An 18,655-nucleotide genomic window follows, 5' to 3' on the forward strand; every position below is an offset into this window, starting at 1 on the left:
CCTTTGATCTTCGCTAGTGGGTAGCTGAGGGCTCTGTATCCAGGGTTCAGAGGTATCTGGACTCAGGGCGGCAGACCCCGGAGGTGGAAAGCACCCAACTCTAAAAACAGCTACATTTTGGCGCTCCGAACCGTTCTTCGCAGCCTAGCAAGACCCGGTGAGCAGTTTCTATCTTCTGCCTTCGAATCACTAAACCGTCTGGTGGTGTAAGTCCTTGTTTTCTAAGGACCTGCACCAACAATCCACTACTCGTCCAGCAACCCCAGAGACCGAACCGGGATGGGACGCCGCTAGCAGCAGCCAGCAAAACTGACCTTCTCTGCTAAGATCTGGTGAGCACTTAGCCTTTTCAAAGCGCACATTTCTTATAAGGTCAAAAAAGGTTGTTTTACGGTTTTTTTTCTTTTTTTTTTTTTTTTTTCGGTTTTTTTTTTTCTTTTTTTTTCAGGTTAGCTACAAAGTTCCATGGGTGGTTTGCTCACCAAACCTTCCCTAACCCCCATGGAAAGAGGCTTTTATTCCCAAGTTATTCTTCTCTAATCTGCTAACAATTTTAAGTTTTCTAAAAACTCCCTTTTTAAGTCTACCATAAAATCCTTTGTTAAATTTATATTCCTTCATTTCCTGATACTAATTCTCAATCTGTAGCGTGAAAAAATTTTTGGCAAGCTGTGGGAACCCGTATTTATTCCTTACAAACACAGCAACAGTTTGCAGCTGCTCGATTTGTTCCTTTATTTCAAGAAATAACAAGAGCAACACGCTCTGGCGCCCCCCCCACACTCCGTTTTTTTTCCCAATACCACATTAACCCTATCCCCCTACGTCCTTCCCCCATGCCATCGCGAAAAACCGAAGCCCCACTTCCCCCGAGCTCCCCCCCTCCCCATTCCCCCACGCGCCGAAAATACCACAAACGAAACACTGTGCCTCCCCGATGCGCCGTTCAATCCCGCCGCGAAAGGGTCACACATCCCCCCACGCGCACAGCCGCAACAAACCGCACAGCCCGCGCCGCGGCCACAGCCGCATAATTCCCAACCGGCACGGCCAAATCAAACCTCCGGTTGTGCGCCCCCGCCGCCAGCGGCAACCAAGCCCCCCACCACCGCACATGGCCCCCCGGCTTCACATACCATGCTGAGCGCTTTCTCCCCCTCACCCAATCCTTTTTCCACGGCACCCCTTTGTCTCAGCACCAGTGTTATTTTTTCCCTACCTCGCCTCTACCTGCATCCTGCAACTCACCCCATCCCCCACTGTCAGTCCCCTCGGGGGCCCCCTGCAATCTCTCACTCCCTACAGTTGCCACAGAAACCGCATTTCTCCAAAATTTAAGTGGCTCCCAACCCCCGCGCTCCATCCTCACCCCGCCTCTCGCTCCCCTTCCCTCTGCTCCTGCCCCCATTTCTAATGCACCGCTGCCACCGTGTGGCGAAACCGTGTCATGCACACAGCTAAACAATTCCCAAATCTCACCACCCCTCCCATCCCCCGCTCCCCTTTCCCAGCCGTGTGTTCCCCTGCCTGTCTCCGCGCCCCTCACTCACACCCTCCCCTCTCATTCTAAAAAAAACCGCAGACAACGTAGGTACTCTACGTCTTCTGAGGACACTGATTCTTATAATTCAGAATATGAACAAGACCCCTGGAACAATGTTAAGCTATTAGCCACACAAAGTGGTGATTGGCAAATAGCTCAAACAATTTCTGCTTTTCCTGTAACATATAAAGCAGGCCGCAGAGGACATGCTACAAATAATGCTCAATGGGAAGCCTTTTATTCAAAACAATTGACTGAATTATCTAAAATTGCAAAAGAAAATGGTAGAAACACCCAAATTTTAAAAAAATTTTTAGAAGCAATTTTTCTGCACACATTTTAGTACCACATGATTTAAAAAATTTAGCACAATGCCTTTTATCGCCTGCTGAATATATGTTATTTCAAAGACATTGGAAAAAAAACCTAAAAATATTATCTGATAATTATGCAAAAGATGCAAATCGTCCCAATTTCACAGTAGAACAATTAGCTGGAGAAGGCAATTTATCAAAGCCTTCAGGCCAGGCAAAAACTTTCCCCAGCAACACATTGCAAGACATAGCCAATGTTGAAAAAACATCCATACTTCTCACATCTGATGATTCCACCCCTACCATGCATTTTTCTAATATTAAACAAAAAATAGATGAAACCTTTATTTAATTTGTAGACAGACTGAAAGATGCTTTGGATAAACAAATTGGGAGCGCAGAGGCAAGAAAAGAACTGTTATGCAAACTTGCTATGAGCAATGCAAATGAACAATGTAAAACTATTTTGAGGTTGTTGCCTCTTGACACAGAGCCCACCATTGAATAAAATGGTGGAAACCTGCACACGTTACATGTCCACTGAGAACACAGTAGCCCAAGCAGTGGCCAAAGGCATTGCTGAAGGAGTCACAGGAGCCTTTGCAGCATCACCCTGTGGGGCAGAGATGTTCTATCCCAACGGGGAGTCTCCCTTCAAGTCCAGTGCCGGGATTTCTGATTGGGGCCACTGAAACACGCGTTCTCCCACCGACCCCATGGCTCACATGGAAAAGCGACAATCCTGTATGGCTCAAGCAGTGGTCCCTGTCAAAAGTCAAACTGCGCACACTGCATGCCCTGGTGGAAGAGCAACTCGCCAAAGGCCACATCACTGAAACCACAAGCCCCTGGAACACTCCTTTTTTTGTTCTTCAAAAACCTAGGACAAACAGATGGAGGCTTCTCCAAGACCTTCGCAAAATCAATGACGTCATTGAAGATATGGGACCCCTTCAGCCTGGCATGCCTTCTCCATCAATGCTGCCTCGAAACTGGATGCTTGCTGTCATTGACATCAAAGACTGTTTTTTCAGCATTCCACTGCACCCAGAAGATGCCCCACACTTTACTTTCTCTGTTCCCTCTCTCAACAAAGAAGCTCCCCTCAAAAGGTGCCACTGGCTTTTCCTTCCTCAAGGACTCAAAAACTCTCCCACCATATGCCAATGGTATGTGGCTCATGTTCTCTCCCCTCTTCGAAGCTCATTCCCAGATGCAATATTTTATCACTACATGGATGACATTTTAATTTTTGCCTCAGAGAAGACTTACTTGGACAAAGCAATAAAAGCAACCATTGAAACCATCGAGAAAGCCGGATTTGAAATCCGTGAAGATAAAGTACAGTACACCAGCCCATGGAACAACCTTGGACTTCAAATTCAAGAAAGAACTATCGTACCTCAGCAGCTTCACATCAAAGACAACCCTAAGAGACCTACACAGTCTGTGCGAATCCATCAACTGGATACGCCCCCTCCTGGGAATCCCAACAAAACAACTCGCTCCCATGTTCAACCTTCTCCCTGGAAAAGAAGACCTCGACTCACCGTGCACCAGAATGCCAGAAGCTCAACAGGTCATTTTCAAAAGTCCAAGAAGCCCTCTCCTCATGCCAAGCTCATTGGTTTGAACCTGATCTGCCTTTCCAATTTGCCGTCCTGGGAAAGGCCCCTCACTTTCATGGACTGATTTTCCAATGGGACCCCAAACTTACAAACCCTTTGCTAATCCTTGAATGGGTGTTCACAAACCATCAACCCACAAAAACAATTACCACGTTTCAAGAAATCATGGCACTCCTTATAAAAAAAAGCCAGAACTCGCCTCGCTCCCTTGCTGGGTGTGAATTCACATGCATATACCTGCCACTCACTACTGGAGATCTGGAACATTTGCTCCAGACCAACGAAAGCCTTCAAATTACTCTAGATAGTTATGCTCTCCAAATTTCCTTTCATTTACCCAAGCACAAGCTTTTCAATAAAGATGCAGTTTTTAATTTAATTTCAAAATTAGTCCAAAGCAGGACTCCCCTCAAAGGTCCAACCATCTTCACTGATGGCTCAGGCTCTTCTCACAAGTCAGTCATGACTTGGAAAAACCCCAAAACCCAAAACTGGGAATCAGATGTCCAAATAGTGGAGGGATCTCCACAAATCGCAGAGATAGCAGCTGCTATTAGAGCCTTTGAGAAATTTAAAGACAAACCCTTTAATCTGGTCATGGAATCAGCTTATGTAGCTGATTCAACTATGCGGGCAGAACACGCCTTTTAAAAATATTTTTTCCAACCCAAGGTTACACCAATTTATTTGTACATTGACACATTCAATTTCTTATAGAAAACAGCCCTGCCACATAATTCATGTGAGGTCACACACTGATCTCCCAGGTTTTATTACAGAAGGACACAGAAGAGCAGATGCACTGGCCATGTCTATGGAAACTGCAAATGTACCTGACATCTTTGCTCAAGCAAAGCTGTCACATGCATTTTTTCATCAAAACGTACCTGCTCTCATGCAAATGTTTAAACTTGCAAAAGACCAAGCAAAAGCCATCGTAGCAATGTGCTCAAGCTGTGAAAATTACCAAATGCCCTCTATGGGTAGAGGAGTCAATCCCAGAGGCCTGAACAGCTGCCAACTGTGGCAGACTGACATGACCCACTTCCCATCTTTTGGAAAGTCGAAATACGTACACGTGTCAGTTGACACGTTTTCTGGAGCAGTTTTTGCATCAGCTCACGCAGGAGAAAAAGCCACTCACACTATCAAGCATTTTTTCCTGGCTTTTGCCACTCTAGGAGTTCCACAAAAGGTGAAAACTGATAATGGACCCTCTTAAAAATCTTGAAAATTGAAAAAGTTTCTCAGTGAATGGGGAATTGAACACACCACTGGCATTGCTTCAAACCCCACAGGACAATCCATCGTAGAAAGAACTCATCAAACCCTCAATAGAGTCCTCAACCAGCAACAAAGAGACACAGAAATCTTATCTCCAGTTGAAAGACTTTGCAAAGCTCTCTATGTTAACAATTTCCTAAATTGTACAGCATCAGAAGCAACCCCCCAATTCTCCGTCACTTCTCAAACTCAACCCAAGCCAAGCTCACTGAGAAACCACTGGTGCTGGTGAAAGACCCAGAAACACAACAAATTTCTGGGCCCTTTCAATTAATCACCTGGGGAAGGGGATGTGCTTGCGTATCTCTGTCATCTGGTCCAAGATGGTTCCCAGGAAAAAACATAAAACCGTACCTGGGCACGGCAAAACAAACTTCTTCAGGCACCAAAAAAAATTCTCCTGAATCAAACACAAAACCTCCTCAAGACCAAACCAACCCTGCATGGAGACGAAGGCGTCGCAGAGCACTCACATACCAAAGGAAAGATCGTCCTGTCACTCGACAGCAAACGAAAGAGAAAACCAAGCAGCCTTTAGCTGCCTCAGATAAGCCTTAAGCTGAAATGAAGTTTTTTGAAGTTTTAGTTAAAAAAAAAAAAAAATTATTAACCTTTGTAGAATGTTTTTTTTTTTTACTATTACTTTTGTTAAAATCCTTAACCCTATACCCAATTTCTTTTTTGTGTTTAGTGTTAAGAAAAAAAAAAGGGGGGGGATGGGAAAGCACAAAATCCTCTCCCTCCTCTCTCCAAAACAATGAATTTTGCTTCTTTTTCCTATCAGAAGCCTCATCCTTGCTCAAAGATGAAAATTATCTTCGTTGATGTTGTTTTCACTGCTGCCAGGATGTTCTTCAACATACCTCATGCCTTCGGCTGGATGAGCCCACAACCCAGCCGCAATATTTGGGTGACTTTAGCAAAGATATTAAAACAACATAACTTGTGTTTATCCCTAGGCAGCCTTGACAATCCACTTTCCACATGTTTAATGGGAATTCCATTTACAGCAGACGAATGGCCTGTTCAAAACTCAGACCTCCTCAGCACCACAGGTAAGAGACCTAACCCCATGGACACTTGGCATGACTGGACAAAAATTTTGCCAAATGCCTTTGAGGAACCCCAAGAATTAGATTTGCTGGGGTCCTCCAAAGCAATTTACTGTGTCAAATTTTACTTTAAACGCCCAAAGCAAAATATACATGTGTTATGGGCTGATGTTTGGACTGGCTCCTCTCCTTGCTTCCCCCGTGCAGCTGCCGGTTCCTCCCTCGGATGGTTTTATCTAGGCTGGTGTTTTCCGGCTCTCTCTCTCTTGCTGCGCTTCGGTTGTGGGCTGTGTCTTGCTCTCTGCCGTCTGCTCAGCTGTGACCCCCTCCCCTGGCTGCTTTGGCCGTTTTTTTTCCCTTTTCCCCCAGCTGTTTTGTCCGTGCCCCTGTGTTGGCTTGTCTTGGGTTTGCTTTTGCTTGTCTTGGGCTCGCTTTAGCTTGTCTTGGGCTTGCTTTGGCCTGCTCCCGGCTGCCCCTCCCTCTCTCTCCCTTCTCCCTGCTCCAGGGATTTGCACCGACTCCGGAGGACAAGGATCTGGACTTCGGGGGCCGCTGCACTTTTTTATTAACAAAAATACAAAAGAAACACTCCCCCAACCCAAACCCAGATGAGACGAACCCAGCCGGTCCTCGCCGGGGAGAGCGGCAGAGCCTCCCAAGTCGACCTCCAGCAGCGGCCCCCGAAGTCCAGATCCTTGTCCTCCGGAGTCGGTGCAAATCCCTGGAGCAGGGAGAAGGGAGAGAGAGGGAGGGGCAGCCGGGAGCAGGCCAAAGCAAGCCCAAGACAAGCTAAAGCGAGCCCAAGACAAGCAAAAGCAAACCCAAGACAAGCCAACACAGGGGCACGGACAAAACAGCTGGGGGAAAAGGGAAAAAAAAAACGGCCAAAGCAGCCAGGGGAGGGGGTCACAGCTGAGCAGACGGCAGAGAGCAAGACACAGCCCACAACCGAAGCGCAGCAAGAGAGAGAGAGCCGGAAAACACCAGCCTAGATAAAACCATCCGAGGGAGGGACCGGCAGCTGCACGGGGGAAGCAAGGAGAGGAGCCAGTCCAAACATCAGCCCATAACATTCCACCCCTTATCCCACATCGTGATCATTGACACACGATTGGGATACACACTCACTAAACACGATATGGAAATTTCCTGACTTGCTTAAACCTTCAATACTTACACATTTCTTTCTATTCATAGAATCTAGTATACAATGGTGGCAACACTCAACAATAACATTTGTCTATACTTCATCCTATAGTCAGATCTCCCTGAGGTACACAGCAGGTTGTTCCATCCTTCTGCATTATCCACCAAGTACATCCTGGTCCTTGAGCAAAGGCAATCCCACGAATGGGTTTGCCTGTACTCGAGGCAGGATGAATCCATACTGTCTTTCCTAGCAACCCTCTAACATGGGCCACTGGGACTTTATCTCCATCTATCACATTAAGGCCTTCAGACTGGGCGGGACCTGCTCGGTTGGTGGAACCTCGAGTGTTGACTAACCAAGTGGCTTTTGCCAGGTGCTGCTCCCAGTTTTTTAAAGATCCCCCACCCAATGCCTTTAATGTGGTCTTCAACAATCCATTGTACCTCTCCACTTTACCTGCAGCTGGTGCATGGTAAGGGATATGGTACACCCACTCAATACCATGTTCCCTAGCCCAGGTGTCAACAAGCTTATTTTTAAAATGCGTCCCATTGTCTGACTTAATTCTCTCAGGGGTACCATGCCTCCAAAGGACCTGCTTTTCCACGCCCAGGATGGTGTTGCGGGCAGTAGCATGGGACACAGGGTAAGTCTCCAACCATCCAGTGGTGGCTTCCACCATGGTCAGCACATAACGTTTTCCCTGGCGGGTCTGAGGCAGTGTGATGTAATCAATCTGCCAGGCCTCTCCATACTTGTATTTGGACCACCGTCCACCATACCAGAGGGGTTTTACCCGCTTGGCCTGCTTGATGGCAGCGCAAGTGTCACAGTCATGAATGACTTGGGTAATGCTGTCCATGGTAAGATCCACCCCTCGGTCTCGTGCCCACTTATAGGTGGCATCCCTACCCTGATGGCCTGAGGCATCATGGGCCCATCGAGCCAGCAGCGGCCCCCGAAGTCCAGATCCTTGTCCTCCGGAGTCGGTGCAAATCCCTGGAGCAGGGAGAAGGGAGAGAGAGGGAGGGGCAGCCGGGAGCAGGCCAAAGCAAGCCCAAGACAAGCTAAAGCGAGCCCAAGACAAGCAAAAGCAAACCCAAGACAAGCCAACACAGGGGCACGGACAAAACAGCTGGGGGAAAAGGGAAAAAAAACGGCCAAAGCAGCCAGGGGAGGGGGTCACAGCTGAGCAGACGGCAGAGAGCAAGACACAGCCCACAACCGAAGCGCAGCAAGAGAGAGAGAGCCGGAAAACACCAGCCTAGATAAAACCATCCGAGGGAGGGACCGGCAGCTGCACGGGGGAAGCAAGGAGAGGAGCCAGTCCAAACATCAGCCCATAACAACATGAATTGGATTTGCACAAAAACACATACAGAAAAGACATATCACCCATCAACAAAGCATACAATTATCCAGATTGGTGTAATTACACCACTCTCACAATTTCAGAGTCCTCACTTCATCCCAAGAAATTGCCCAAGGGAATGTTTCTCATCTGTGGTGATTGAGTTTGGGCCAGAATCCCCTCTCGTCTCCAGGGGGGACCTTGTAGCCTTGATAAGCTTTCTACCCTCACCCCCAACATTACCTTATTACACAATTGGAAAAAAGATAGCAATTCAAAACGTGAAAAAAGATCGTACAATGAATTTGATGAAAATTGTGACCCCAAAATGTACATTTGGAACAAACCAAAAAGAATTGCTGCCTCCCTGTTTTATCCATGGGTAGCAGCAGCAAAAAACCTTGGTGACATTGACCATTTAGGGTGCTGGCTCAGTAAGCAGGCCATCGCTACATCTGCTGCTCTGAGTGACCTTTTGAAAGATGACGAAACCATAAGACATGCAACCCTGCAAAATTGGGCAACAATTGACTTTCTGTTGCTTTCTCACGGACACGGCTGCAAAGACTTTGAAGGAATGTGCTGCTTCAACCTGTCTTCCTGCTCCACATCCATTCAAGAGAACATCCAAAAACTGAAAAACCTTGTGAAAGACCTCAAAACTGAAACCACTCCAGACTGGGTCAACAACCTTTTTAGCCAATGGGGACTGACAGGATGGGCTTCGTCCTTGGTCAAAGGAATTGTGTGGATTTTTATTGTTATTCTTGTTATGCTAGCTATGTTTTCATATTTAGTTCAATGTTTTAAGAAAACTATTAAAGACGCTCTCTTTGTAAATACAGAGAGAGGAATTGTAGAAGATGTTACACTCCCTAAAGTATACCCCTGGGACACCATCCCATGAAACAAAGAAATTCCTTCAAACGTAACCCCCCCTCCCTTATCAAAAACCCTGTTATCTCTTAGGATTTCTATTGGCTCTTAAAGTCACAAGTTAATTGGTTCTTTCCTCACTTAGAGTTTTAAGATAATTGGTTAGTTTGTAAGTTGTAGTTTTTATTGGTTAGAAACTCAATCCTCTGGAAACCCATATAAAGTCTTTTGTTATCTGATACAATTAGATCGTTGTTAGCATATCCCTTCGAGGACAATAAAATTATCTTTGGAACTTTTGCTGCATGGTCTCAAGCCTTTGATCTTCGCTAGTGAGTAGCTGAGGGCTCTGTATCCGGGGTTCAGTGGTATCTGGACTCAGGGCGGCAGACCCCGGAGTTGGAAAGCACCCAACTCTAAAAACAACTACATGAAAGGTTTACCTTGAATTAACAGTGCTGTTCAGTGCCCTCAATAATACTCGAAGGAACAGAATAGCCAGAAAGATGAACATACAACTAGTTGCACTTTGCTATCTTTTGCTCTTCTTACTTAATGCCATCAGTGTATGTAACTACTTTACTATCATTTCATGGTAGTGCTGCAGTCATTTCTTGCATTTTTGGTGTGGCCGTGTCTTGATTTCATACTCCTGCATGAGAATATTTAATCTCCCTCCTCCCCAATTCCCTTCTCATTATACCTGCTTCTGCAGCCAACCCTAGATTTTGATCTCTGAAAAGGAAAACATCAGTAGCAGGGTTTGATCTCTGCAGCAGTCTCAGGAGACATTCTGTCTCCCACAGTTTCAGCTCATTCAAATTTTAAGGGCCTTACTACGTCCAACTCTGCAGTTGTCTTCTACTAGTTTTTGTGAGGCCCTATGTTGGGCTTGTCAGTGCTTCAGACTTGAAAGTAAGAATTGCAATATGCATTTGTTGAGTTTCCAGCTTTTAAACAAAACTTTGCTCAAAATGTCTTGACAGCCAAATTTACTTCATATACCATTCTGGCTCAAAAAAAACATCTTTGAACCCTTTCCTTAGCCACATTCACTAGTAGACTTTTTAGCATTACCTCTAGTTTTAAAGAAACTCTAAGCAATACATATACTATTGTGAAACTGCTACAGAATTTTGTACAACCTGGGAAAACAATGTTGCCTGTGATTCATATTCCTAACTTCACCAATCCATACCTCGTGTCCTAACACTGAGGTCCATGAGGTTGTATGAGCCAAAAAGGGAACTGGAACGGATTGCCAAGAGGTTGACTAATGCTCGAGTGATTAGTCCCTCACTAGTGAAAAGGCTGAAAACATTTACTGCCAATACGTGTTATATTACACAAGAAAAGTGCATATTAATTTAGTGGCCTCTGTGGTATCAGACACTTTGTTTGCTTTTCATCTGCTTTCTCTTCTCCAAGCCTCTTTAGATCCTGGGTTGTGAAAAATGACTGACTACAATGTAATTTGCAAATATAATTCCCCAAATCACCAAAAGTGCAAGAAACATAAATGAAAAATAATGACCCAGGTTTACAATTATTTATTTGCATAGATTTTCTTATGTAGCAGCTTTTGAAAAACCAAAGGAAGGTTGTCCTGGTTTTGAAGGACAGGTGTCTGCCAGTAAAGGCAGATGTTTTCCTTTGAAATAGAGACCTTAATTCCACTTTCCCCAAGTATTATAATTGTTTGAATCATGGACTCTGAGGCAGAGATAAGGGGGTAGGAATAACAGCTATTTTACTAATATATCTAACAGTACAAGCAGAAACAACAGCAGTTGTTAAAATTACTAACAAAACAGAATAGATAACTCAGTTCCAGTCCTTTCTCAAGCTGCAGGCACACTCTCTCTGCGCTCGGTCCCGGTGCTGCAGCTGGAACAAAGCCCGGCTGCTGCAGAGTGGCAGGCAGGAGCGGAGGTGAGAGGGGGCTCCAGCGGCCACGCCGGTCTTGGGTGGGAACGGGCTGGAGCGAGCAGCTCCTTGCTCACCGTTTGTGTCCAGGTGATTAGCTGTGTCCACAGAGGTAGGAGGCTGGAACGGGGCAGATACAGGACAGGTGATCGCAGAGCATCTGGCTCTCCTGCATTCAGCCGCGTGGCTCCAGACGGGGCGTCCGCCTCCAAGCTCGGGGCGTCCTCCTCTGAGCTCGCCGGAAACAAGAGTTCCCCCTCAGAAGCATGAGACACCCCTCAGGAAGCTGCTGCCACCTATCCCTTTGGTCTAGAGTCGTCAAAGATCCTGGGTGTAACCTGGCCAGCTCCATTGGCATGATAATGGGAAAAATTATTTAAATTGACACAGTAATAGAAAAACACTAAAACCCCAACAAAGGTAAACAGACTCTACTGAAAATCTTTATTCAGGGATGAGAGGGAAGAAGAGGGAAACAAAGAATGAGTACTATATATTAATTCTATTTTGTCTCTGAAAGACTTGCAGTTCCCAGCTGTGATCTTTTTAAAAAAAGCTAATTACAGAAACTCATAATGCGAACAATGCTCTTCATAGAGAAATTCAAGTGCTGAAAAATCACTCAATTTAAAAAAAAAAAAAGACAATTTAGAAATAGCAATCAGAGGCAATAAAAGCAAAATGCACATCTTACCCACATAATACTGCCAGGAAAACAGGTCTCCGGCTTTCATTTTTACCCACTCCTGCTGAGATACTGAAAGATTATCTTTTTATCTTTCTGCTTTTGCTGGAGGGCCCATTGTGATCGGCTGGCTTCCAGGTGCTGACCAAGCTGCTCTATGACAGCCTCCTCAACAGGACAGTGGGAGAAAATAAGACAAAAAGGTCATGGACTGGGATAAGGACAGGGAGATTACATACAATTACTGTCACAGGTAAAATAGAGTCAGCTTGGGGAAATTAATGTAATTTTTTGTCAATCAAAATCAGGGTAGGGTAGTGAGAAATAAAATAAAACGAAAAACACCTTGCTTCCACTCCTCTCTTTTTCACAGGCTGAACTTCACTCCTAACTTCCTACATCCTCCCCCTGAGCAGCACAGAGAAACAGGGAATGGGTGTTGCAGTCAGTTCATAACACTTTGCCACTCCTCCTCATACTCTTCCTCTGCTCCAGTGTGGGGTTCCTCCCCTGGGTGACCTTGATTTCTAATAGATAATGAGGCAACTTATTCCATAGTAATGAATTGTAAAGAACCTTTGAGCAAAACTTATATGCCAATTGGTGGGGTCACAGGAAAGTGAAAATTAAGGCCTTTTTTTTTTTTTTAAATTAATGGAATGTACAATCACAGATACTACTTAAACACATGATTTTTTTTATATATCCCAGAATGTCCCTTGCTTCTTTTAGAATGGTAACTGCTATGCAAACTGAAGGCTCAAATAACCTTGTCAAAAAGTGAGAGAGGAGAGCTTAGACAAGTCCCTGCCTTTAACAGGTTTCTGGCAGTAGACAGCACTTTTATTAAGGCAGCCAGAACCCCAAAATCCACTTGCACTTGCAAGTTTTTAATAATGACCGATCGGGCCTATTACAACATGAATTATTTATTGAATAGACCAAGAAAAACAGATATAAGACTTCAAAGAGACTACTTACAACACAGGATAACACAAAAATAACTACTAGTAGATAAAAATACAGTGCACAATAATAAAGGTACCTATGTTATTGTGGACACCAGTGAAGGCCCAGGCAGGGTTTGCTAGGCCTTTTCAGGCTCTGAGCTCTCTTTCTCAGGCTGGGAAAACTTTTTCCCAGGCTGAGAAAACTTTTTCCTAGGCTGAGACAGTTTCCCAGCTCCAGCCTGAGCCTTTCCCAGGATGATAACTTTCTGGAAAATAGAAAGGATTTAATAACAGAGATTAGCACCTGGTGTTGACTGAGAAACAGTTCTCGTGCTACATGACAGGACATGTTTTTTCCTTTTGTCCAATGGACTGCTGTCCTGTTCGAGACTTGTGAACCACACTATAAATATAGTTCCAACATTCAATAAAATGCTTCTTTAGCCTCAAAGCTCAATAAGTCTTTGTCGTTATGTTGGGGGTTGAGTGTTTTTCTGTTACTGTGTCAATTGAAAGAATTTTTCCCATTATCATGCCAATGGAGCTGGCCGGGCTACACCCAGGGTCCCTGATGGGTCCAGACAAAAGGGGGTGGGTGGGGACGGCCCCCGGAGGGGCCTCTGAGGCTTCCGGGAGGGCACTCGGGTTTCCGGCGAGCCGGGAGGAGGACGCCTGGGATCGTTCAGCCACGCGGCCGAGCACAGCAGAGCCAGACCCTCTGCAATCACCTGCCCTGCATCTGCCTTGTTCCAGCCTCCTGCCTCTGCGGACACAGCTGATCCCCCGGACACACACGGTGAGCGAGGAGCCGCCGCCCTTGGTGAGGGTGAGCCCGTTCCCGCCCGAGACCGGCGTGGCCGCTGCTGCCCCTCCCCCCTCCCTCCTGCCTTTGTTCCCGTCTGCCCTCTGGCAAATCCGGGCTCTGGACTAAGTACAGAGACAGCGTGCTTGCATCTAAAGGGACTGACACCGAGTTATCTATTTCGTTCTGTTAGCAATTTTAACTGTTATTGTTTTCTGTTTGTATAGTTAGATATATTAGTAAAAGAGCTGTTATTCCCACCCCCCCTTATCTCTGCCTCAGAGTCCTTGATTCAAACAATCATAATACTTGGGGGAGGGGAGTGGAACCAAAGTCTCTATCCCAAAGGGAAACTTCTGCCCCTACTGGCAGACACCTGTCCTTTCAAACCAGGACACGTTATTATATGCAACTCTTAGCGTATATTGCAACAGCTGGCGGGGTCCAAGGAGATTGCACTCCATCCAAACAGCACGATCGGGACCGGTCTCCGAACTCCAGAGTGGCGGAGGAGCTGCAAGGAGCTCAGCAGCCCACAGAGCCCCCGCAGTGCGCGGAGCCCCCGCAGCGCACGGCAGCACCAAGCGACCACGGGTCCAGCACCCCGGAGCCGAGCACCGGTGAGTCCCGACAGTGAGAGCTGCGAGTGGTGCTCCAACTGCCTTCCCCCCATCAAAGAGAGGTACTGTGTGTTCCCCCCACCTCCCAGCTTAGCAGCTAGGTGGGAAATCCTGTAATAATGGGGAACCGTTTAACTAAACAAGAGGAAACCATATTCTCAATCTGGAGGGATGCCCTCGAAGGCTTGGACACCCCGATCCTGGATAAGGACTCGGTTGCCTTGTTAGCTCGGGCCAAGGAGAGTGAGATTCTGAGGATCCAGGAGTGGCCTTTTCTTTGAAAGCTTGGGGAAAGCTGGGGGACCAATTGTACGGACCCCTGCGGGGAGGGGACGTCTCACTTTTCCCCCTGTTAGGCACTTGGGTGATCATTAATCAAAGCTTAATGGAGGAGGAGGAGGAGGGTGAGACAGGCTCTGAACGGAGTGAGGCAGTTTCAGAACAGAGCGAAGAAGACTCTGTCTGCTGTCCTGGGAAATTTAGAGCAGTTTCTCGTTGTAAAACTCCTCTCAAGAAATTCCCGAAGCCATAGTTGCCCCGCCCAAAGCTTCCTTGCCCAAAGTCTCCACGGGTGAAATATTTGTCACCTAATGACTATGTTCCGCCCATCTATCCTTCTCCAAAAGACTTTGTTCAACCAGTGTACCCCTCACCGATAGACTTGGACTGACAAAGTACCAGCAGTGTGGGGCGACCCCCCCCCAATTTGCCCCGCAAGACACTGCAGCGTTCATTCCTCAGGAGGTGGAGTCGGGACAGACACAGAAACAGTCACTCACTGGCATCACCAGGCTCACCATCCCCCCACTGTCAGCGGGGACAGCGCAAATGCCAGTTATTCCAGTCAATGTTGTGGTGCAAATGCTAGCTGCCATGACAGAGCAGACTGCAACTCTGCATGGGGCGCTGATGCCTTACGTGATCATCCATGCAGAGCAGCTGTGGGCCGTGGGCTGCCCGGCCGCGGGGTCAGGTCCCTCACCGCCTGCGAGCCCACAGACGCTGCTGGCTGCAAGGATGGAGTCAGTGCCACCTACTGATCAGCCTCCAGTGTCAGGTCCTACGTACCCGGAAGTTCTAGGCTCCCCCACCAGCCCTTCCGGGATGCCGTTGGGCCTTGTTTCCAGGGCTGTGTCCTGCCTCGCTGACAACGGACGGCACTGCAGTTCCCGCGTCTGTGACCAAGCCTTCTTCTTCATCAATGTCGGTGACTTCTGTGACCTCCACCGCCGGGCAGGAGTCGTCGCATTCACTGCTTCGATCCTGTGCCACAGACGCCGATGAACTGCACACCCCCCACCAAATGCGTGGTCTCTCTTCAACCAGCAGGCGCAGCAGTGATCCCACATCTTCCCCTTTCGAGCAGGCTGTGGACCCTCCCCCCGTGTTCAGTGACAGTGAGACCAAGAAATCCCCACATTTTTTGGGAGACAGTAAAAATGCAGGCACTGCATCAGAGATACTGGGACCTCTTAGAGAGGGTGGGAATGCCAAATGTTCTCTGGACAGAGGAGGGCATCCAGGTGGACCCTGCTGAGCTCCACCCAGTCCCTGGGGATGACCCATGACAGGGCTGTGATGAGGATGCCCAGGGGACGGGAGGGACTCAAGTTTTTCCTGTCTTTAAAGGTGTTCCAAATACGGGACAGCAGGACAGGCGTGACCCAGTTGCTTGGCGTGTTGTTCAAGATTTGCAAGATAAGGTAGCACGATTTGAGCTTGGTTCTACACAAGCTATGCAAATTCTTAGAGTGCTGAATACAGACCTGCTAGCACCCTATGACATCAGACATATAGCCCAGGTGCTATTTCAGCCTGTTCAGTTCAGAGTGTTTGAAGACACTTGGAGGGAGATGGCTTACAGGGCCGCCACAGACAATATGGGACGGCCTAGGGAGGACCCCAGGTGTGCTGTGGGCCGGGAAGTTTTGCTGGGTCTGTTTCGCTTTCCCAGCCCTGACCTTCAGGCCACCTGGGATCCTCTGATTCTTCAACAATGCCAAAAAGTAGGCTTTGCAGCAATTTTAAAAACAATAGAGGCCCCTCATTGACTGACATGGTCCACACATGTGCTAAGGTAGGGACTGCGGACCATGAGATCTCTGCTTTAACAGCTGCCATGTGGCATCATCAGAAGATGTCGGGGGGTGAATATCAGCAACAGAGGAAGACTAAAGGCAAGAAACCACAACAGCAAAAGGCTGATATGCCTACCTTTTTGTGTGCAAAGTGCAAAAAGCCAGGTCACTATGCAAACCAATGCAAATCAAAGAAACCTTTTGCTGGCCAGGGAAACAGGCAGATGAACACAAAGGGGTACAGTGCGCAGATACAAGCAGTGCCCCATAATCCAGCACTGGCGCAGGTTTCCTCAGCCAGAATGCAGCCAGCATCCGTGGCTCAGCTGGGTGGATGTACACACTGCAGCAACAATCATCTTAGATTCTGTCGGTGTGCACAAGGTCCCTCTGCATGCCTCTGGCCCCTTAGGCCAGGGCCTGAGTGCACTGCTCATAGGGTGATCTAGTGCCACTCTCCAGGGAATCTTTGTTCACCGAGGAGTCATTGATGCTGACTTCACAGGTCAAATTTATGCTATGGTTTCTACACATTGTCTCCCTGTCACTATCCCGGCAGGAACTCGTATTGCACAACTTGTGCCTTTTCATTCATCTGTTCCCAGGGCTGATCAATGAGATCGCAAAGACGGTGGGTTCGGATCTACAGGATTGCCACAAGTCTTTTGGACAATGCATATCTCCGATCAGTGCCCACAGATGTTATGCACTTTGATGGTCTCAGGTGCCAACCCACCTCAAATTCAACTCAGAGGTTTGATTGATACTGGGGCGGATGTAAAGATGATTTCTCTTTCTGCCTGCCTGTCAGTGCCCGTGTGGTCTCTTTCAGCCTTAGATCCCTCACCGCATGACATTTGGTGGTTTTAGAGTTCATTTTTTTTCCAGCTCGGACACTGAAGAAGAGTCAAAAGCCATTTTCTGAGGTTTTCAAGGTTGTTTATTCTTTCTTATTTAAGGAATTCTTTCTCTAACTGAGGTCTGTCTAGCACGTCAGTCAGAGGCACACTCCCTGCCCTCTGGGCTGGTCTTATATTTCATGCTATAAATTGCGTACATAATGTTGACAATTACTTTCCAATACATGACACTTACATTGCACTGACCAGCTTTCTCCCAAACCAATCCAGAAGTGCCATTCTAACCCAAAAGATGGATGCCACGAAGAAGACATACCATGCCCAAAATCCTCCATCTTAGCTCTAAACCCCTTATTATAAACTGTTTTATAAATTCTCTTTTCTACCTTCTAACAATCTAATTTATGCTCTACTTATTTTTCGTGACTTGCAATTCTTCCCGTAATGATGGTAATTTTTCCCAAGGACTAAGCTCAAACCCACAGGGGTCTTGGGCTTTGTGCTAAAGCCTCTGAGCCCCCTGCCCGGGTCTGGAGGCATCGAGGGAAGCCTGGGTAACACCCTGGACTCCCACACCTGGCCTTCCACATGGCCCATGGCCTTTCTTGGCCAAACCATTGAAGGTTTGGGGGGTACAGCATAGACCTTTGTGAGTCAGAGGCCTGTGTTTATCAAAAATATGGAAGGGCAGATGGCAACAGTCTGACCCAACATTATCGCAGCCCCGATCAACCTATGGGTGCAGGATGTGTTGGCAGCCTGGGGTGTGCGCATTGAGACAAATTTCTAATTGGGGTCACTGAGGTGAAGGGCGGGAAATATCCTATGATGCCTTTACAGTGGTTGACTAATATTCATATTTGGCAAAATCAGTGGCCCCTACTAAAAGATAAATTGATAGCCCTCCATGAATTGGAGCAGGGACACATTGAACCCTCTAATAGTCCCTGGAATACCCCAGTTTTTGTTATAAAGGAAAAATCAGGTAAATGGAGGTTGTTACATGACCTCAGAAAAATTAATGCAGTCATGGAGAGCATGGGGGCATTGCAACCTGGCATGCCCTCATCCACCCTGCTCCCTGCTGGATGGGACATTTTGGTCATTGATTTGAAGGACTGCTTTTTCACAATCCCCTTGTGTCCTGATGACAGACCAAAATTTGTTTTTGCGGTGCCTGCAGTGAACAATTCTGAGCCAGGACAGAGGTATCAATGGAAGGTTTTGCCACAGGGTTGTCATAGTAGCCTTACTATTTGTCAATGGTATGTGGCTCGGGGCTTGTCTGGAGTTCATAAGCAGTTCACTGACGTGTACTGTGAACATTACGTGGCTGACATCTTAGCAGCAGCTCCTAATCAGGATGAGCTGCTGAGGATAGAACCTCAGCTGCTCACTGCTCTACGCTTTTATGGACTGCAGGCAACTCCAGAAAAGGTCCAGCGGCAACCTCCTTGGAGATATTTGGGGGTCAAGATCCTGGATCAAACTATTCAGCATTAGGAGGTGCAATTCACAGATTCTATTAAGACTCTG

Source organism: Erithacus rubecula (genome assembly GCF_903797595.1).
Source record: "Erithacus rubecula genome assembly, contig: SUPER_W_unloc_5, whole genome shotgun sequence".
In the NCBI taxonomy this organism is placed as follows: domain Eukaryota; kingdom Metazoa; phylum Chordata; class Aves; order Passeriformes; family Muscicapidae; genus Erithacus; species Erithacus rubecula.